Source organism: Schistocerca nitens, chromosome 8, assembly GCF_023898315.1.
Source record: "Schistocerca nitens isolate TAMUIC-IGC-003100 chromosome 8, iqSchNite1.1, whole genome shotgun sequence".
In the NCBI taxonomy this organism is placed as follows: Eukaryota; Metazoa; Arthropoda; class Insecta; order Orthoptera; family Acrididae; genus Schistocerca; species Schistocerca nitens.
The window spans coordinates 612,801,980-612,824,299 of NC_064621.1; positions in this window are offsets into that span (position 1 = coordinate 612,801,980).

The window sequence follows — 22,320 nt, forward strand, 5'->3', positions numbered from 1 at the left end:
ATTACTGTAAACAATAAAGACGATGAAAATCCCCAAGATAGCTTGTGTCCCAAAGAAGAAGGCAGTTGGTGTAAATATAACAAAGGATTGCTAACTGGCGAAGTGTACACTCATAAGCATAGTCTGCCTCATGCAATAATGGAGGTGATAAAACCTATTTTCAGAGACTTAGCAGCACCTGAACTGTTGAAAAAGTGTATTCACGGAAAAACTCAAAACCCCAATGAAAGTGTAACTAGTGTTAAATGGTCGAGAATCCCCAAGACTGTATTTGTTGGAATAGAAACACTTCACTTTGGTGTGTATGATGCTGTTGCGACTTTCAATGATGGCAACATTGTAAGGTGCAAGGTATTTAGAAATATGGGAATGAAGATATGTTCTAACATGGTACGAGCGATGCTTGCTTTAGACAAGGAACGCCTTCGGGCTGCAGACAGGGCTGTAAAGAGTCTAGAAATACAAGCAAGAGTAAACACGAGGAGGAACAAGAGGAATCTGGAGGAGGAGTTTGTAGAGGATGAAGATAATCCATCCTATGGACCTGGAATGCACTAAAAAGTTAATCCAATCTTTGTCGCTCGATTCCCAAAACTTTTATTTTCTCATACTAATTACATGTTTTCTAAGGATCTTCCAAACATATTTGTTTCAAACTTTCAGTAAATGTTACACAGTACCTTCTGCATAATTTAACACAGCCTTTTTCCAAAAAACTGTATATTTTTGAATATATAAATAAAAAATTGCAAAAAAATGTTGTGAATTTTAGTTACAATTGAAAAAAAAATCATCTTTAATAACTGAACTAAAATTTTGTAAAATCCCTGTGTTCAGTTGTAGCCCATATTCCAATAAATAATCTGTAAAATGTTCAACTTCCTACCTCAAATACCTTGTGAGGAAAGATGTAATTTATAAGCGTTATTTTAACATTGCAAGTATAGTGCGTTCCGGAGTTCCTTAACTTCTGAGGTCATCAGTCGCCTAGAACTTAGAACTAATTAAACCTAACTAACCTAAGGACATCACACACATCCATGCCCGAGGCAGGATTCGAACCTGCGACCGTAGCGGTCGCTCGGCTCCAGACTGTAGCGCCTAGAACCGGACGACCACTCCGGCCGGCGCTTATCACACACACCTGAAGGCAAATTGGTACGTCAGTGCAGTGATTCGACCTATTATATTGCCGTTCATGAACAGCATTTCAGGGGCGTTTTCCAACTGGATAACGCTCGCCCACATACCGCTGTTGTTACCGAACATGCTCTCCAGAGTGTCGGAACGTTGCCTTGCCCTGCTCGCTCACCAGATCGATCTACCATCCAACACATATGGGGCATCAGCGGAAAACAACTCCAGCATCACCTACAAACAACATTAAATTGTTCAGAATGAGACAGTCACTCTGCAGCTGAGTGTGCGCTGATATGAAACTTCCTGGCAGATTAAAACTGTGTGCCCGACCGAGACTCGAACTCGGGAACTTTGCCTTTCGCGGGCAAGTCCTCTACCATCTGAGCTACCGAAGCACGACTCACGCCCGGTCCTCACAGCTGCCAGTATCTCGTCTCCTACCTTCCTAGCCATGTCTGCGCAGTATCCTTTCTTTCAGCAGTGCTATTTCTGCAAGGTTCGCAGGAGAGCTTCTGTAAAGTTTTTGAAGGTAGGAGACGAGATACTGGCAGAAGTAAAGCTGTGAGGACCGGGCGTGAGTCGTGCTTCGGTAGCTCAGATGGTAGAGCACTTGCCCGCGAAAGGCAATGGTCCCGAGTTCGAGTCTCGATCGGGCACATAGTTTTAATCTTCCAGGACGTTTTAGCATTAACTTGTCCCACTATTGGCCGATCAGGTGCAGCAGGCATGGAACTCCATCCCACAGCACCTCTGGAGCACACTGCGTACACGATTGCACGGTTGCATTCAGCACCTCCCTTTTCTCCCCCATCCACCTCCAATGTATACAATATGTGTGGCAGCTGTGTATTCCGCGAACATACACTAGATTTTCACATAACTGAGTCACCTGAACGGGGAATGTGACCATAACCTTGCATGCGCATGCACGTTTACATTGGACCTTCTGTAGGAATCTCAAAGAAGCGAGCATGGAGGACACGGTCAGGAGGCGGACTCAGATGGTCTGCGCAGTTGTCATGGCCCACTGGTTAACGCAACTGCGCAGTAAGATCCTGGGTTCGGATCATGGTCCGATACACCTTTTCACTCATCGCCGCTGATTCTGCATGAAGTCCCGGTGTAGCTGACATCAATAACCCCCTTCTACATCTACATTTACATCTACATCCATACTCCGCAAGCCACCTGACGGTGTGTGGCGGAGAGTACCTTGAGTACCTCTATCGGTTCTCCCTTCTATTCTAGTCTCGTATTGTTCGTGGAATGAAGGATTGTCGGTATGCCTTTGTGTGGGCTCTAATCTCTCTGATTTTATCCTCATGGTCTCTTCGCGAGATATACGTAGGAGGGAGCAATATACTGCTTGCCTCCTCGGTGAAGGTATGTTCTCGAAACTTCAACAAAAGCACGTACCGAGCTACTGAGCGTCTCTCCTGCATAGTCTTCCACTGGAGTTTATCTATCATCTCCGTAACGCTTTCGCGATTACTAAATGATCCTCTAACGAAGCGCGCTGCTCTCCTTTGGATCTTCTCTATCTCTTCTATCAACCCTATCTGGTACGGATCCCACATTGCTGAGTAGTATTCAAGCAGTGGGCGAACAAGCGTACTTTGTTTTCGGATTGCATTTCCTTAGGATTCTTCCAATGAATCTCAGTCTGGCATCTGCTTTACCGACAATCAACTTTATATGATCATTCCATTTTAAATTACTCCTAATGCGTACTCCCAGATAATTTATGGAAATAACTGCTTCCAGTTGCTGACCTGCTATATTGTAGCTAAATTATAAGGGATTTTTCTTTCTATGTATTCGCAGCACATTACACTTGTCTACATTGAGATTCAATTGCCATTCCCTGCACCATGCGTCAATTCGCTGCAGATCCTCCTGCATTTCAGTACAATTTTCCGTTGTTACAACCTCTCGATATACCACAGCATCATCCGCAAAAAGCCTCAGTGAACTTACGATGTCATCCACAAGGTTATTTATGTATATTGTGAATAGCAACGGTCCTACGACACTCCCGTGCGGCACACCGGAAATCACTCTTACTACGGAAGACTTCTCTCCATTGAGAATGACATGCTGCGTACACTTTTCCTTTCCTTACATCCACATCACCTTCAATTTACACAATACGTGAAGTCAATTTATCAGCTGACCTGAAGAAGTGCGTTTCACTGCAGACAACAGCAGTCTGTGGCTCATCTCCATAGGGAGATGTAGCACAATTTTGGGTGCCTCTTGTGGTGTCATGGTCATTTGCGGGCCGCAGATGACTCCTGGTGTCTATTTCCCTCGCCTTCAACCACTGCACTAAAAGACGCAGAAAAGTTTTGATAAGCAACTTGGTACTACCTCAACTGAAGTAAGGTTGTAAAGTTGACCTCTCGTTCATGGTTTCTCACTAATTTAAATACCTGCCTTAGTGCTGTGGCGCCTCCTTTTGCAACTGAAATTAATGATCGAATCTCTAGCGCTGAGGTTCATATAATTTGTTACAGTCTTTCTCGGGTGAGCCACCCTTATTAAAAAAAAAAAAAAAAAAAAAAAATCCCTACGGAAAATTAATTTTCGAGTGTAGAAATCGTAACTGGGATGTTAGAATTCGGATATGACAGCCGTTAATTGTGTTCCGCTGCTCCAGGGAATGACAACTACCAAGGAGCACGAAATGAAAGAGAAAGAGTAGAAAACTGTGTCGGGTTCACGAAGCGATTAATAAAAATATCGCATTCCGCACTGGAAACAAAACTGGAATGTTTTCATTTCAGTTCACTTTCTAAAGGGGATGACGTACCGCTGAGCACTAAATAAAGTACATATTCCTGGAATAATATGACAGGCACTGCGCTTCGTAGTATTACTCTTCCTAGAAGTCTTTTGAAGTCTGAAAGTTAAGTGCAACAGCACTGGCCCAGCGCCACCAACTAAAAATATATCAGTCCAAAATGGATATAATGCAATGTCTGAGTGGATAGTTATTTTCTGGTTTCCACAATACAATGGCGGTTTATGAATTCCGTGCATCTAGGTCCATTGTTCCGCTGTTCAGGATTCTTTACATAATAGAAGGCACCGAGGAGAATAATTTTTGTGTTTGAGGCTGCAGACAGGTCCATACTGGAGGAAAACGCGAATTTACGTATTAACGAGGCCACCATTTCGTTCTTCGTTACAGAAATGGAACAGAGCTTGAAGAAATACTGAAACCAAACACTGCATTTTTTGCTGGCGGCTGGAACGTTATCTCGAAAAATCATTAAAATGGTTTTCCCCTATTCTCGCCCCTTACGCCATCACTCAGCACAAGTTTGACATTAATATTTTCCTATCTTCATATTTGAAATCAGAAAGTTAGATAGAAATACAAATATGTTTCTAGCTGGACCGATACAGTGCATTTCTACCATGATGTCTGGGAACCATCAGTCCATAAGCTGGCCACCATCTTTCGAAAAGTTGTGGGCTGTGCATGAATTGCTCACTGCTGGTTCTGAATCACTGATGATTTCGTAAGCTTAATCAATATACACATAATTAAGTGCAAGTTATTAGCTAATTACTGCTGTCAGTATAATCTGTCAGTACACCCTTGAATTAATGTACTTACTATGGGCTGATATTACTTCATACTGCCACATTTCTGAGCACACTATATTGTAACTTTCTAGGAGTCTTGGAAATTAATAACAGTGCTTCGCTACGAGTAGGTATAGTCATGGATTTGGAGAATTCTCGTAAAATTGCCCCCTCTGCGGGTCGGGGGTTAAATAGGCCAGAAGTATTCCTGTCTATCGTAAGAGGCGACTAAAAGGAGTCTCTTTGTGTGATGGTCATCTGTAGTGTTTGACCCACATTTTTTCCAAATTTCCACGAATGAGTCAACAGGGCGAGGGCGCCATACATGGTGGATGGTGTTCTTCGTGTACTGAGACCTTGAGAATTTTCTTTCTCGTCATGGAATTGCAGTTCCGCTCATTCTCCATCTTTTGGGTGAGCACACGTTCCTCGGTGCGTTTTCCTCCAGCCACTAAATAGTGTGGTTTTGAGCGCCAACGATGATTATGGACTTCTTAGTACCTCATATCCAGCACGGTAGCCTGTCCAATGTGGTGGGATCGCCATATACCCTATTGGTTGTACCCCCATGACTACACAGAGATCGCTCTGCTGATGGCTGCGCCGTTAACTCCACACGTATGCCAAGGAGTAGATGCCCGTCACCATGGAGCATTGAGACTCCCAGCAATGGACATCCTGCCAGATGGCCTTTGCTGCGGGTGGGTGGCGCCCTCGGGAGTACCCCTGGTCGAAGTGGGTGGCATCAGGTTGGATGAAATGCCATGAAGTGTACTACGTCATCTCTTGCTGGTGGTCCAACACTAGCAGACTCTAAGCAGTGGAGGTCTAAACTTTAATGCGAAGAAGTTCCCTTCACTGGGCACGCCATGGGAGGAACGCCAGGATAAGGATGACAGCGATCCTTATTCACCTGGGTACCTCATATGTACGAGGGCTGATGGGGACTCCATGTCGATGGAACCTCAGTTTTTTGTAGAGCATTTAGAGGACGTTTGTAGAGGTGGAGGGATTGTACAAAATACGATCTGGATCGGTCTTGATGAAAACTGCATCCTCTGCCCAATCATGGACATTACTCGCCTGTGACAAGCTGGGTTATGTTTCTGTTACCATCACTCCCAATAAGAGCTAAAATATGGCCCAGGGTATTATATTCCACAGGGACCCTCTTTAGCAGTCTGACGACATGCTGCACTCCAATTTAGAGCGGCGAGGAGTTCATTTCGTCTGGCGCGAACACCAGGGTACGAGGCATAATCAGATTGTCACCACTGCCTTCATCTTTGCCTTCAAGGGTGACACATTAAGGGGCTCCGGAACGCCCTATACTTGCAATGTTAAAATAACGCTTATAATTTACATCTTTCCTCACAAAGTATTTGAGGTAGGAAGTTGAACTTTTTACAGATTATTTATTGGAATATGGGCTACAACTTAACACAGGGATTTTACAAAATTTTAGTTCAGTCATTAAAGATGATTTTTTTTCAATTGTAATGAAAATTCACAACATTTTTTTGCAATTTTTTATTTATATATTCAAAAATATACAGTGTTTTGGAAAAAGGCTGTGTTTAATTATGCAGAAGGTACTGTGTAACATTTACTGAAAGTTTGAAACAAGTATGTTTGGAAGATCCTTAGAAAACATGTAATTAGTATGAGAAAATAAAAGTTTTGGGAATCGAGCGACAAAGATTGGATTAACTTTTTAGTGCATTCCAGGTCCATAGGATGGATTATCTTCATCCTCTGCAAACTCCTCCTCCAGCTTCCTCTTGTTCCTCCTCCTGTTTACTCTTGCTTGTATTTCTAGACTCTTTACAGCCCTGTCTGCAGCCCGAAGGCGTTCCTTGTCTAAAGCAAGCATCGCTCGTACCATGTTAGAACCTATCTTCATTCCCATATTTCTAAATACCTTGGCTTTCCAACATTTCTCCTTTTCTTAAAAGCCTTCAGAGGATTTCTAATAACTTTACTTTTACTCATTATTATATTTCAACAAAACAGAGACTCAAGAAACAGAATTAATTACGAATATTTTCGAGATAACGACAGAGTAAATAAACATGAAACAATCGACAATCACACCAGCGATATATATTGAACCATCACAGGTTAGCCACAACACATACTTTATCTCACATCACTAAAATGTACCTGATGAACACGGACGTTAATAATAACACCATTTGACAGCAGTTTAACAGCGCCACAGTGGGTCACGCCCATGTAGAACACATTTCAAAAAAAATTTAAAAATAGTTGTAGTCTTCGGAATTGAATAAATTATATATCTATTAAAAGGTAATAGTCTGCGGATTCAGAAAACGCAAAAAAGTAAAAATTGAACTTTTCATGATTTTGAGCCTTTCCGGAGCCCCTTAACCAAGAATGTCAAGGTGCTGGTCTACCGCTGTGATGTAAAGCCATATATCACTCCCCCCAATGCGGTGCTTTAAGTGCTGGAAGTTTGGGCATATGTCTTCTCATTGTACTTCAAGTGTCACCTGCCAGGTACGTGGACATCCTCCACATCCCAATATTCCAAGACCTCCGCCACCCATATGTGTCAATTGCAGAGAGCACCATTCAACTTGCTCACCAAACTGCAGAATTGCACAGAGAGAACGGAAAATCATGGAATACAAGACCATGGAGCAACTGACCTACACTGAGGCTATGAGGAAATTTGAAAGGCCCATCCTGTGTGCATGACATCATATTATGCCGCTGCTCTAACTACTGCTCCAGCCCCATCCATTCCTCCACATACATTTGGCTCCCAACACCATAAGTCTCCACCTGCCTCATTGTTGTTTGGGAGCACTTCTACCCCTGTTGTTTCTGCACCAAATATGTCAGGAGCAACCCCCTCCCCCCTACCATCAGGGACATCAGTCCCCACTTCTCAGACAGAGAAGCGTCCTTCTTCAGCTCCTCGCACAAGGAAGAGGTCCCTTGGGTCACTGCCTTATCAGTTTCCTACCAGTGGCACAGCAGACACCTGGCAGTGGCTGAAGCAACCACAGGTAGCTGGTAGTAGGGCTTCACAATCCTCCTCAGAGAATGACTCAGTGAAGCCCTCCCAACCAGAAAAACCTAAGGAGTGGCGAGAGAAAAACAAAAAGAAGACTGCAAGAACACAGACATTGTGTGACACGCACACCACTGCTCACTACAAGCTCATCTTCTGTGGATGAGTTGGAGATTCTGACGTCCTCAGCGTCATTCCCCCGACGTCTACCTAGATGGGCTTTAAACAAGGCAGACTGGGATGCTTTCACTTCCCCACATGGTGCTATCGATGTGATGGTTGAATGGGTCACTAGAATGATCGTTTCTGCAGCAGAAAACGGGAACCCTTGTTCCTTGGGGTGCCCCCGGCGAAAGACAGTAACTTGGTGGTCACCAGAAATCGCTTAGGTACTTAAAGAGCGTCGGCGATCTCTACTGCAGCATAAGTGGAACCCTTCCCTGGAGCACCTAATAGCTTTTAAACGGCACCAAGTCTCTATTCAACAGCTTATAAAAATGCAGGAAGAGCAGTGTAGGCTCCCCTGTGGGTCCTGGGGTTAGAATAGGCCTGAAGTATTGCTGCCTGTCATAAGAGGCGACTAGAAGGAGTGTCACACGTTTCGGCCTTTCTTTGATGGTCCCCTGTAGGGTTTGACCCCCAGCGAGCCAACTGGGGAAGGGCGCCTTACATGGTGCATCAGGTCAATCGTGCATTGAGATCTTTAGCCCATTTTCTCGTCGTGACATTGCAGTCCCGCTCATTCTCCCCCACTTGGGCGAGGACACCTTCCTGGGTTCGTTTTCCTCCATCCACTATGCAGTATCGTTTTCTGCGCCAACGAATGCTATGGACTTCTTTGCATCTAATATCCAGCTTGGTAGTCTATCTGCTATGGTGGGGCCGCCATGTACCCTGTTGGTTGTAGCCCCCTGACAACACAGGGAACACTCTGCTTTCGGCCGGCCGCGGTGGTCTCGCGGTTAAGGTGCTCAGGTGCTCAGTCCGGAACAGCGCGACTGCTACAGTCGCAGGTTCGAATCCTGCCTCGGGCATGGATGTGTGTGATGTCCTTAGCTTAGTTAGGTTTAAGTAGTTCTAAGTTCTAGGGGACTGATGACCACAGATGTTAAGTCCCATAGTGCTCAGAGCCATTTGAACCATTTGAACACTCTGCTGATAGCTGCGCCGTTAATTCCCCACGTATGCCAAGGAGCAGATGCACATCACCCTGGGGCATTGGGACTCCCAGCAATGGACATCCTGCCAGGTGGCCCTTGCTGAGGCTTGGTGGCGTCTGTGGGGAGGGCCCCTGGTCAGAGTGGGTGGCACCAGGGAGGATGACATGCGATGTAGTTCGTCATCTCTCGCTGGTGAACCTCCACCAGCTGTCTCTAAGCGATCGAAGTCTAACTTCAATGCAAGAAAATACTACCCAAGATATTTTCCCTCCCTGGCCACACCATGGGAGGAGTGCATGGCTAAGGATGGCACCAAAGCTTATTCACACTGGCACCTCATCTATACATGAGTTGAAGGGGAATCATTCCTGTCAATGAAGCCTCAGTTTTTTGTAGAGCATTTAGAGGACAAGTTTGGGAAGGTGGGGGGCTTGTCCAAAATGAAATGAAATGTCATGTGACGAGGGCCTCCCGTCGGGTAGACCGTTCGCCTGGTGCGACCCAGCCGGGAATCGAACCCGGGCAATTTGGATTGACAGTCTGTCGCACTGACCACTCAGCTACCGGGGGCGCTCTGGGTCAGTCTTGATCAATACAGCATCCTCTGCCCTGTCACAGGCACTCCTCGCCTGTGACAAGATGGGCGATGTCTCTGTTTCCATCATGCCCCATAAGAGCTTGAATCTGGTTCAGGGTCTTATATTTCACAGGGATCTTCTTTTGCAGTCTGATGATGAACTACATGCCAACCTAGAACGACAAGGTGTTTACTTTTTCTGGCGCGTCCATTGGGGTCCGAAGGATGATCAGGTTGCCATCGGTGCCTTCACCTTGGCCTTCAAGGGTGATGCATTACGCGAAAAGGTCAAGGTGATGGTTTACCACTGTGATGTGAAGCCATATATCCCTCTCCCAATATCGTGTTTAATTTTCTGGAAGTTTGGCCGTATGTCTACTGGTGTATTTCCAGTGTCATGTGTCGAGATTGTGGATGTCCTTTTCATACCAATACTCTATGTGCCCCTCCTCCCATCTGTGTTAACCGAGAGAGCACCATTGCCCTTCCTCGCTGGACTGTAGGATTCTACATAATGAACGGAACGTAATGGAATACAAGACCCTGAACCACCTGACCTACACTGAGGCTAAGCAAAAATAGGAGAGGCTCCATCCTGTGAATATGTGATCTACCTACGCCGCCACTGCGGCAACGGTTCTATCATCTCCTGTTTTGCTGCGTCCAGTTCTCTGAGAGCCATCAGATTCCACCTCCCCCTTGATGATGGGGGCCACTTCCCTGTCGCTCCCGCACCACCTACTATGGGAGCAACCCCCTCCCAACCATTTGGGACATCAGACCCCACTTCTCATCAGGAGAAGCGTAAGGCTTCTTTTCCTCCTCTCGCCAGGAGGGGGTTTCTTGGGTCACTCCCTTCCCGGGTTCTGACCAGTGGAAAAGCGGACGCCTGCCAGTGGCTAAAGCAACCACAAGTAGCTGGTCGTGCGGTTTCATGGTCCTCCTCAGTCCCTGAGACTGACCCAGTGAAGCCTTCCCAGCCAGAACCAATGAAGGAACAGCAAGAGAAACCAAAGAAGAAGAAGGCACCAAAGAATCCGGACCTTGCGGTGGCATCCATACCACTACTCCCTACAATCTGTGTGTCTGAGGATGAGATGGAGATTCTGGCGTCTGCTGAGGACCTAGATCTCGCCAGACCGTCGGATACAATGGCTATCGCTTGCTCAGGTAGTCAATCGCTGGCAGCAGGTGCCCCTGAGGCGTAACCTGCCTCCTTGAGCGCTTCATGCCTTCCCAGCTAAACAATGATGCCATCCTCCAGTGGAATTACAGCAGTTTTTTCCGTCACCTTGCTGAGCTTTGACAACTTATCAACCTTCACCCTTTCTTCTGCATTGCTCTCCTGGAAACTTGGTTTCCGGCGTTGCGAGCCCCCACTCCCCGTGGCTGTCGGGGTTATTGTAAGAATTGGGCAGTTGGTGAGAGGATATCTGGTGGAATCTGCTTCTACGTCCTTAACTCTCTTTAAAGCGAGCATGTGCCTCTTCAAACGCGCTTAGAGGCTGTCGCTGTTAGGATGTGGATGTCACAGGCTGTTACCATCTGCAGTATCTATCTTCCACCAGACGGCGATGTCCCACAGCATGTATTGGCTGCGCTGATAGCCCAACTGATGCCACCTTTTCTGTTACTCGGTTACTTGAACGCCCATAACCACTTGTGGGATGGATTGGTGGCAACGGGCCAATGCACTGTCATTGAGCAAGTTTTGGCACATCTCGACCTTTCTCTTTCAAATAATGGCGCCTCCACACATTTCAGTGCGGCGCATGGCACCTTTTCAGCCATTGACCTTTTGACCTGCAGCCCGGGCCTTCTCCCATTTGTCCAATGGAGTGTACATGATGACTTATGGAGTAGTGATTTTTCTGTCACTGCCAAAGCGTCCCTCTTCTGGGCGCCTCCCCAGATGGGCTTTGAATAAGGCTGACTAGGACTCGTTCACCTCCATTGCCACTCTTGAGCCTCTTTCTCATGACGCCACTGATGTGGTGGTTCACACGATAACCACCGGCATTGTTTCTGCAGTGGACTCTGCAGTTCCCTGTTCTTCCATGTCCCCTCGGCGGAGGACTCTGCCTTGGTGGCCACCAGAGATCACTGAGGTGATTAGAGATCGCAGGCGGGCCCGCCAACATCATAAGTGGCACCCATCACTGGAACACCTCCTTGCTTTAAGCAGCTATGTCTCCGAGCCCAACGCCTTATTCGCCAATGTATTCAGGAGTGCTGGGAATCATATGTCTCCACCATTGGCATCTGTACCTCACCATAGCAGGTTTGGGCCAAGATTAGGCGGATATATGGATATCAGATCCCTGTCAGTGTACCTAGGCTTTCCCTACATGGAGCAGTCTGTACTGAATCAGACACGATTGCAGAACTCTTAAGCAAAGCATTATTCTCAGAGTTCTGCATCTACAAATTACCTGCTGGCCTTCTGCTCCCTGAAAGAGCGGTTGGAACATCCCAGCCATTCATTGCATACACACAACCGTGAATCATACAGTCCGCCATTCAGTGAGTCGGAATTCGAAAGTGGCCTAGCTGCTTGAGCTGATATGGCTCCCAGGCCGGATCCCATCCACTACCAGATGCTCGAACACCTCTCAATGGACTGCCAGCAAACCTCCTAGACCTTTTCAACCGTATCTGGGTTGAGGGTGAATTCCCACGTCAATGATGGAAAGCATTATCATACCAGTGTTGAAACTTGCCACGAACCCACTGGAGATGGACAGCTACCGCCCCATTAGCCTCACCAACGTTCTGTGCAATTTGCTCAAATGCCTGGTGAGCCAGAGGTTGAGTTGGCTACTTGTTTCTCAGGGCCTTCTGGCTCCGTCTTAGGGTGGGTTCCCATAATATGGTATGCCTGGATTCTGGCATCAGCATTGCATTTTCCCCTCCGTCAGCATCAGGTTGCCGTCTTTTCTGGCTTGCTGAAGGCATACAATACAACATGGCGACATCACATCCTCACTATGCTTCATGGGTGAGGTCTTAGGGGCCCGCTCCCGATTTTTATTCAAAATTTTCGCTTTGTTCCTTCCGCGTGCAAGTTGGCCCCTCACATAGATCCTGCAGGGCTCTGTCTTGAGTGTCTGCCTCTTTTTAGTTGCTATCAATGGGCTGTTGGAACGTCAATATCGGCTTCTTTGCATGCCTATGACTTTTGCCTGTGCTATAGCTCCACAGGCATTGGCCGTATCGCGCGGCTTCCAGTTGGCCAACCTCTTGCTGTGGTGGAGATGTAACGGTTTTTGGGATTGCTTTCTGATGCCCGGTTGACTTGGCTCTCTCATATTTGGCAGCTTAAACAAACGTGCTGGCGGCATCTTAATGCTCTACGTTGCTTGAGTCACACCAGCTGGGGTGCCAATAGGTCTACCCTTCCCCAACTGTAACAGCCATTGATTCAGTCCTGTCTCGATTATGGGAGCCTGGCTTACGGTTCGGCATCACCTGCCATGTTGCGGTTGCTTGACCCCATACTTCACTGTGGGATCTGACTCGCAACTGGAGCTTTCTGCACAAGCCCTGTAAACAGCATACTTATGGAGCTGGTATTCCTCCATTGCACTTCCGGCGCCAACAACTACTGGCCACTTAACCTGCACATGCTTGTAGCTTACCTGAGCATCCAAATTACCATCTCCTGTCCCTCACCTCTGTCGTCCATCTTCCCAAATGGTGGTCCCAGTCAGGTTGCCTCATTGCGGTTCGCGCCCGGTCTCTTCTCTCTGGGATTTTTCCCTCTCCCACCTCTTTTGTGGGCCCATATACGAATAACCCTGTGGTGTGTGATCCCCCCATGCCTTCAGCTGGATTTGGCACAAGGCTCGAAAGACCCAGTTCCTTAAGGCCCTACACTGGTGCTTTCATTCCATCCTTGGTAGTCTATAGCAACAGTGCATTGGTTGCTTGTAGAGCTGGTATGCTTTTACTCTTGGCGAACCACCTGAAAAAAGCTCCTTGCTGGATGGCTGTAGTGTTTTCACTGCAGTGCTTGTCGCCATCTCTCGAACCCTAGAGTATATTTGTTCCTGCTTCTGTGATTCGTTCGTTACCTGTAGTGACTCTCTGAGCCGTTTATGAGCTCTCGACCTGTGTTTTCCTCGCTCTTTTCTGGTGATGGTTATCCAGGAGTCCATCCATACTCTTGCCCACTGCGGCCGCTCTGTGGTTTTTTTGAGGACCTCAAATCATTTTGGCATGACGGATAATAAACGTGTTGTCGCGCTGGACAAACAGGCTATCAGTGCCCTGGCCATGGAGATTTGCCTCCTGGAATGTGATCTCCAGGCAGTATTGTGGCAAAAAGTCCATGGTACTAGGGGTGCTGAATGGCGCACCCAGCCTTCCCCCAACAAACTTCGGATCATCAAGGAGACTTCAGGTGTGTGGCGCTCCTCCTTGCGAGCCTCTCGCAAGGACTCTCTTGTTCTCTGCCGGCTGCACATTGGCCACACCTGGCTGATTAATGGTCATTTATTGCCCCGCGAGAACCCCCCTCTATGTTGCTGTGGATCAGCGCTGACAGTGGTCCACAACTTTTTGGCTTGTCCGCTTTTAACTGCGCTCAGGCAGACGGTTCCGCTGCCTGATACGCTCCCTGTTCTTTTAATAGATGACGCTGCAATGGCAGGCTTAATTCTGAGTTCTATTCACGCAGGGGCTTTTATCGCTCGATCTGAGGGTTTGTCTCTTTTTTTGTGTTGAGTCTGGGCTTTGGCCTGAGTCTGGGCTTTGGCCAACGGTTTTGGATTGTTGTTTATAGTGTGTCTCTTGGTGGTTGACTTTTCCTTTCTTGTTTCTATGGTTGGCCAACCACTGTAACACTCTGTGTGTTTTTAATTTCTCTTTTCTTGTCTTTGTCTGTGTCTTTCTTGTTCTGTGTCGTCCCTTGTCGTCTATGTTGCTTGTTTTTTTTTTCCTTGTGGAAGTTTCATGGTCGTGGAGAGCTACGTCTCGACCATTGTCTGCCATACGTCGTCTTCACAAGTCTGGACGACAATCAGACTTGTTTTTGGGTACCAGACACCGACAGGTGTCTCTCGCATTAACATGGATGGCGTGTTATCTACCGACTCCAACGCAATTGCCAGACACTTTGCTGAGCACTATGCTCGAGCTTCTGTGTCGAAGAATTATACCCTAGCCTTTCGCACCCTTAAACGGCGGATGCAAGGGAAAGCCCTTTCGTTCACTACTAGCTCCTTTTACAGAGTGGGAGCTCCTAAGCACCCTTACACATTGCCCTGACACAGCTCTTGGGCCAGATCGGACCCACAGTCAGATGAGTAAACATCTCTCGTCCGACTACAAGCGCCATCTCCTCGTCATCTTCAACCAGATCTGGTGCGATGGCGTCTTTCTATCACAATGGCGGGAGAGTATCATCATTCCAGTGCTCAAAACCCTGTAAAAACCCGCTTGATGTGGATAGCTATCGGCCCATCAGCCTCACCATCGTTCTTTGGATGCTGCTAGAACGTATAGTGAGTTGGCGGCTATGTTGAGTCCTGGAGTCAAATGGCCTACTGGATCCATACCAGGGTCGGTCTACCACTAATAATCTTGTGTTCCTCGAGTCTGCCATCCAAACAGCCTTTTCCAGGTGCCAACATCTGCTTACAGTCTTTTTCGATTTATGGAAAGTGTATGACACAACTTGGCGACTTTATATGATTGGGGTCTCTGGGTCCCACTCCCGATTTTTATCCAAAATTTCGTGTCACTCCGTACTTTACAAGTTGGTGCCTCCCATAGTTCCCCCATTTCCAGGAGAATGTAGTCACGCAGGGATCTGTATTGAGCGTCTCTCTATTTTTAGTTGGCCATTAACAGTCTAGCAGCAGCTGTAGGGTCGTCAGTCTCACCTTCTGCATTTCGTACTGCCGCCAGTACTGATGTTGCTGAGCAGCGCCTACAGGAAGTAATCCGCAAGGTGCAGTCATGGACTCTAGCCCGCGGCTTCTAGGTTACAGCCGCGAAGTCATGCGACAGGCACTTCTGTTGACATCTGAATATTCATCCGGAACCAGAAGTTTCTCTCAATGACGATCCTCTCACGGCAGTGGAGACATATCGATTCTTAGAACCGGTCTTCGACGCTTGTTTGACTTGGCTTCCTCATCTTTGTCAGCTTAAGCGAAACTGCTGGCAGCACCTCAATACCCTCCGTTGTCTGAGCAACACCGACTGGGGTGCAATTCGACCTACGCTGCTGGAGCTGTACAGAGCACTTGTTCAATCCCACCTCGACTATGATTCAGTGGCGCCATCAGCGCTGCATTTACTTGACTGAGTGCATCACCGCGGGGTTCGACTAGCGACAGGAGCTTTTAGGACGAGTCTGGTGACCAGCGTACTGGTGGAGGCCGGAGTCCCTCCATTACTGATCAGACGTGTACACCTGCTCAACAGTTACGTTGCACACATTCGTAGCTATATGAAGATGGTACAAACCGGCCATTGACCTTCTTCTTCTGTGCTGGCTCCACATGCATTGCCCGAACTCTTACGGTACTCGGTAAGATTGACTGGAGCGAGTAATGAGTGTCATGGGCAAGGCACTACGAATGTAGTGTGTGGACATTAAGTTGGGAATGTGGATCATGTGGGGAGTGCTCAAGGGATAAATCGCAGCAGACGCATTATGCCCTGTGACCTTGGTGGCTCAGTTGGATAGAGCGTCTGCCGTGTAAGCAGGAGATCCCGGGTTCGAGTCCCAGTCGGGGAACAAATTTTCAACTGTCCCAATTGATGTCCACTCCTGGAAATTGAAATAAGAACACCGTGGATTCATTGTCCCAGGAAGGGGAAACTTTATTGACACATTCCTGGGGGTCAGATACATCACATGATCACACTGACAGAACCACAGGCACATAGACACAGGCAACAGAGCATGCACAATGTCGGCTCTAGTACAGTGTATATCCACCTTTCGCAGCAATGCAGGCTGCTATTCTCCCATGGACACGATCGTAGAGATGCTGGATGTAGTCCTGTGGAACGGCTTGCCATCACATGATCACACTGGCGCCTCAGTTGGACCAGCGTTCGTGCTGGACGTGCAGACCGCGTGAGACGACGCTTCATCCAGTCCCAAACATGCTCAATGAGGGACAGATCCGGAGATCTTGCTGGCCAGGGTAGTTGACTTACACCTTCTAGAGCACGTTGGGTGGCACGGGATACATGCGGACGTGCATTGTCCTGTTGGAGCAGCAAGTTCCCTTGCCGGTCTAGGAATGGTAGAACGATGGGTTCGATGACGGTTTGGATGTACCGTGCACTATTCAGTGTCCCCTCGACGATCACCAGTGGTGTACGGCCAGTGTAGGAGATCGCTCCCCACACCATGATGCCGGGTGTTGGCCCTGTGTGCCTCGGTCGTATGCAGTCCTGATTGTGGCGCTCACCTGCACGGCGCCAAACACGCATACGACCATCATTGGCACCAAGGCAGAAGCGACTCTCATCGCTGAAGACGACACGTCTCCATTCGTCCCTCCATTCACGCCTGTCGCGACACCACTGGAGGCGGGCTGCACGATGTTGGGGCGTGAGCGGAAGACGGCCTAACGGTGTGCGGGACCGTAGCCCAGCTTCATGGAGACGGTTGCGAATGGTCCTCGCCGATACCCCAGGAGCAACAGTGTCCCTAATTTGCTGGGAAGTGGCGGTGCGGTCCTCTAAGGCACTGCGTAGGATCCTACGGTCTTGGCGTGCATCCGTGCGTCGCTGCGGTCCGGTCCCAGGTCGACGGGCACGTGCACCTTCCGCCGACCACTGGCGACAACATCGATGTACTGTGGAGACCTCACGCCGCACGTGTTGAGCAATTCGGCGGTACGTCCACCCGGCCTCCCGCATGCCCACTATACGCCCTCGCTCAAAGTCCGTCAACTGCACATACGGTTCACGTCCATGCTGTCGCGGCATGCTACCAGTGTTAAAGACTGCGATGGAGCTCCGTATGCCACGGCAAACTGGCTGACACTGACGGCGGCGGTGCACAAATGCTGCGCAGCTAGCGCCATTCGACGGCCTACACCGCGGTTCCTCGTGTGTCCGCTGTGCCGTGCGTGTGATCATTGCTTGTACAGCCCTCTCGCAGTGTCCGGAGCAAGTATGGTGTGTCTGACACACCGGTTTCAGTGTGTTCTTTTTTCCATTTCCAGGAGTGTATATCAACGCCTATCGACAGCTTAGAGTCTTGATTTAATTATCATTTCATTCGTAGCTATCCTGAGCAACTGAATTATCGTCTCCTTTTCCCAACCACGGCAGTTGATCTGCATCAGGGGCCCAGGTCAGGGCGTACAATTGCGGTTCGCATCCGATCTGTCTGAACTGGAGTCCTTCCCCTTACCACTTCTACTCGAGATCCATTCACGTACACCTCCATGGTGTAAAGCTAGTCCGAAGCTTCGTCTGGCGTTTTTGCATGGCCCTATGGACTCAGTTAACCCTGCAGCTCTCTGCTGTCACTTCCTCTCGATTCTTGGCGTGTTCCAGCGCTCTGATGTGGTTTACACCGACGAGACGATGGCTGATGGTCGTGTTGGTTTCACGTACGTCCACAGAGGCCATACTGAACAGCATTCCTTACCCGACGGCTGCAGTGTATTCACTGCAGTGCTGATGGCCATATCTCGTGCGCTTGAGTACAACGTTTCATGCTCTGGCGAGTCGTTTCTTGTGTCGTTTTGTTGTCTGTACTGACTCCCTGAGCAGCTTACAAGCTATCGACCAGTACTAGCCTCGCCATGCTTTGGTAGCGACCACCCAGGACTCCATCTACGCCCTGGAACGGTCCAGTCGTTCAGTGGTGTTTGTGTGGCCCAAGGTCACCTCGTAATCCTAGGAAATGAACTTGCTTACAGGCTCACCAAACAGGATACACTGAAACTGGTTCTGGAGATGGGCCTTCCAGCAACTGAACTCCATTCATTATTACGCCGCCAGGTTTTTCGGCTTTAGGAGATGGAATGTCAACCTCTCAGTAGGCATGACAAACTGCGTGCCATTAAGGAGACTACAAAAGCGTGGAAGCTCTCCATGCGGGCCTCTCCCCGGAACACCACATTGGCCATGCTTGGCTCAGCCTCAGCTATCTCTTGCGCCTCAGTGTCGGTGCTGCGCCCAGTTGACAGTGCCCCATATTCTGTTGCGCTGTCCTACTTTGGTTGCCCTGTGGCGAATTCTTCGGTTACTTGACTCGTAGCCAGCTGGTGTAGCCGAGCAGTTCTAGGCACTTCAGTCTGAAACCGCGCGAACGATACAGTAGCAGGTTCGAATCCTGCCTCGGGCATGGATGTGTGTGATGTCCTTAGATTAGGTCTAAGTAGTTCTAAGTTCTAGGGTACTGATGACCTCAGATGTTAAGTCCCATAGTGCTCAGAGCCATTTGAACCATTTCAACTGGACTCGTTCCTGTTAATTTTAGCTGACAACTCCTCCTTGGCTGATTTAGTTTTACATTTTATAGGTGAGGGTGGGTTCTATCATTTTATCTAAGTTTTAGCTCATCTCCTTTGTTCCTCTGTGTCCTCCACCCTAGTGCTTTTAGGCAGTAGGTTTTAGTGTATGCAGACTGGCTGGCTTCTCCTTTTATTCTCAAGGTCAGCCAGCCATGGTAATGTGATTTCTCGTTTTACTCTCTTCCATCTGCTTCTAGCGTCTCTCTGTGGTTTTCGTGTCCTCTTTTGTTCCTTGTAGTGTTTGCCTTTCGGTCGTTCTTGTGGTTTTCCCTTCCTTCCGTTATTTTGGTGTACGTCTCGTTTGTTTTCTTCTTTCCCCTTGTGGAATTACTCTCATAGTAACAAGGGACTGATGACCTGGCAGCTTGGTCCCTTCCCCCCTCTTTCAATCAACCAACCAACCAACCAAACATCTCATAAAATTCGCGCAGCTATGGCTAGAGTTAAGGGACCGATTGTCACATAGGATGGAGGTTCGGTCAATGTTGATTTTGAGGAAACGTTTCTGCGAGGTACGTTTACGCCACTGCTCGCAGCCCCCCCTTGGGTCTGGGGGTAAGAATAGGCCCGCGGTATTCCTGCCTGTCGTAAGAGGCGACTAAAAGGAGTCTCAAACGTGTCGGCCTTATGTGATGATCCCCTGTCGGATTGGACCTACATATCTCAAAAATTTTCCGGAGAGCGAGCCGATTGGGGAAGGGCGCCTTACTTGGTGCATAGTGTCCACCTTGCGTTGAGAACATTCGCCAGCTTATTCGTCGTTGCATTGCAGTCCTGCCTGCTCCCCATCTCTTGGGCATGGATATGTTCTTGCGAGCACTTTCCGCCATGCAATGTGCAGTGCCAATTTCTGCCCTGATGGCGATCATGGACTACATGTCACCTAAAATCCAGCACGGTAGCCAGTCCGTTGTGGTGGGGCCGCCATGTACCCTGTTGGTTGTTGCCCCGTGACAACACAGGGATTGCTCTACTGATGCCTGCGCCGTTAACTCCCCATGTATGCCAAGGAGTAGATGCCCATCTCCCCGGAGCATCCGAACTCCCGGCAATGGCCCTCCTGTCAGGTGGCCCTTGCTGTGGCTGGGTGGCGCCCGTGGGGAGGGCCCTTGGTCGGAGTAGATGGCATCAGGGTGGATGACACGCAATGAAGCGTGGCACATCTTCTCTTGCTGGTGGCCAGCCACCAGCAGTCTCTAAGAATTCGAAGGCTCATTTTAAAGCTAACGTTTATGGCCCCAAATCGTTCCCCTCTCTGGCCACAATATGGGAGGAACGAAAGGCAGTGAATGAAAGTGAGACGTATTCGCTCAGGTATCTCGTCTGTACCAGAGCTGATGGGGAATCCTTTGTGTCCACGAAGCCTCATTTCTTTGTAGAGCATTTAGAGGACAAGTTTCGGGAGGTGGAGGGCTTGTCCAAAATGCGGTCCAGTTTGGTATTGATAAAAATGGCATCCTCTGCCCAGTCACGGGCCTTGCTCGCTTGTAATAAGCTAGGGGATGTTTCCGTTACTATCACGCCCCATAAAAGTTTAAATATGCTCCAGAGCATTATTTTCCACAGGCATCACCTTTTACAGTCCGATGACGAGCTGCGCGCCTACTTAGAGTGGCGAGGTGTCCATTTCGACAAGCGCGTCCACCGGGGTCCGAGGGATTATCAAGTTGCCACCAGTGCCTTCAACTTGGCCTTCGAGGGTGACACATTACCAGAGAAGGTCAAGGTGATGGTCTACCGTTGTGATGTAAAAGCCATATATCCCTCCCCCGATGCGGTGCCTCAAGTGTTGGAAGTTCGGCCATATGTCTTCCCGCTGTTCTTCCAGCCTCATGTGTCGCGATTGTGGTCGTCCATCCCATCCTGATACTCCATGTGCCCCGCCTCCCATCTGCGTCAACTGAGGAGTGCACCATCCCCCTTGCTCGTCGGACTGTCCGATTTTGCAGCAGGAAAGGAAAATAATGGAAATCAAGACCCTGGACCGACTGATGTACACCGAGGCTAAGCAGAAATATGATCGGCTTCATCGGGTGCACATGACGTCTTCTTATGCCGCCACTGTCACTCCTGTTACAGTTCCATCAGCTCCACCACTTCCAGTCAGCTGTGACAGTCGAAGGACCAGGCCTGCCCCCTTGACAGTGGGGGGGCACTTCACTCAAAAATGGTTCAAATGGCTCTGAGCACTATGGGACTCAACTTCCGAGGTCATTAGTCCCCTAGAACTTAGAACTAGTTAAACTTAACTAACCTAAGGACATCACAAACATCCATGCCCGAGGCAGGATTCGAACCTGCGACCGTAGCGGCCTTGCGGTTCCAGACTGCAGCGCCTTTAACCGCACGGCCACTTCGGCCGGCGCACTTCACTCCCTGTTGCTCCTGCTCCATCTACTTCAGTAGCGACACCACCCCAACCATCGAGGACATCAGTTCCCCCTTCCCAGCCGGAGAAGCGTAAGACTTCTTTGGCTCCTCTCGCCAGGAAGGGGTCCCTTGGGAACCTCCCTTCGCAAGTATCGACCGGTTTAAAAGCGGACACCCGCAAATGGCTCAAACAAGCACCGGTCGCTGGTCGTAGGGCCTCATGGGTGTCGTCCGTCCCTGAGACTGACCCAGGGAAGCCCTCCCAGCCTGAACCACCGAAGGCACAGAGAGAGGCACAGAAGAAGAAAAAGATTCGTAAAAATCACGACAGTGGGGTGGCACCCGTCCCACCGCTTCCTACAAGCTCCGCATCTGAGGATGAGGTCGAGATTCTGGCGTCTGCTGAAGACCTGGATCTCACCGGACCCTCAGACGCAATGGATGTCACTCGCACGGGTAATGAATCGGTGGCAGGAAGTGACCCAGTGGCGTAAACTGCCTCCCCAGTCCCTTCACGCCTTTCAGAGGCATCCTCCAGTGGAACTGCAGCGGTTTCTTCCACCATCTAGCAGAGCTCCGCCAACTTATCAGCCTTCACCCTTTCTTCTGCATTTCTCTTCAGGAAACTGATGCGGACCTCCGCCCTCCGTGGCTATCGGGGTTATTATAAGAACCGGGCAGCTTATGAAAGGGTGTCTGGTGGCGTCTGCATCTATGTCCTTCACTCTCTTCACAGCGAGTCTGTCTCTCTGCAAACACCTTTAGAGGCTGTCGCTGTTCGGGTGTCGACGCCACAGGCTGTTACCGTCTACAGTCTTTATCTTCCACCAGATGGTGATGTCCCGCAGCATGTCCTGGCTGCGCTGATTGCGCAATTGCCGCCGCCTTTCCTCTTACTGGGCGACTTCAATGCCCATAACACTCTGTGGGATGGGTCAGTGG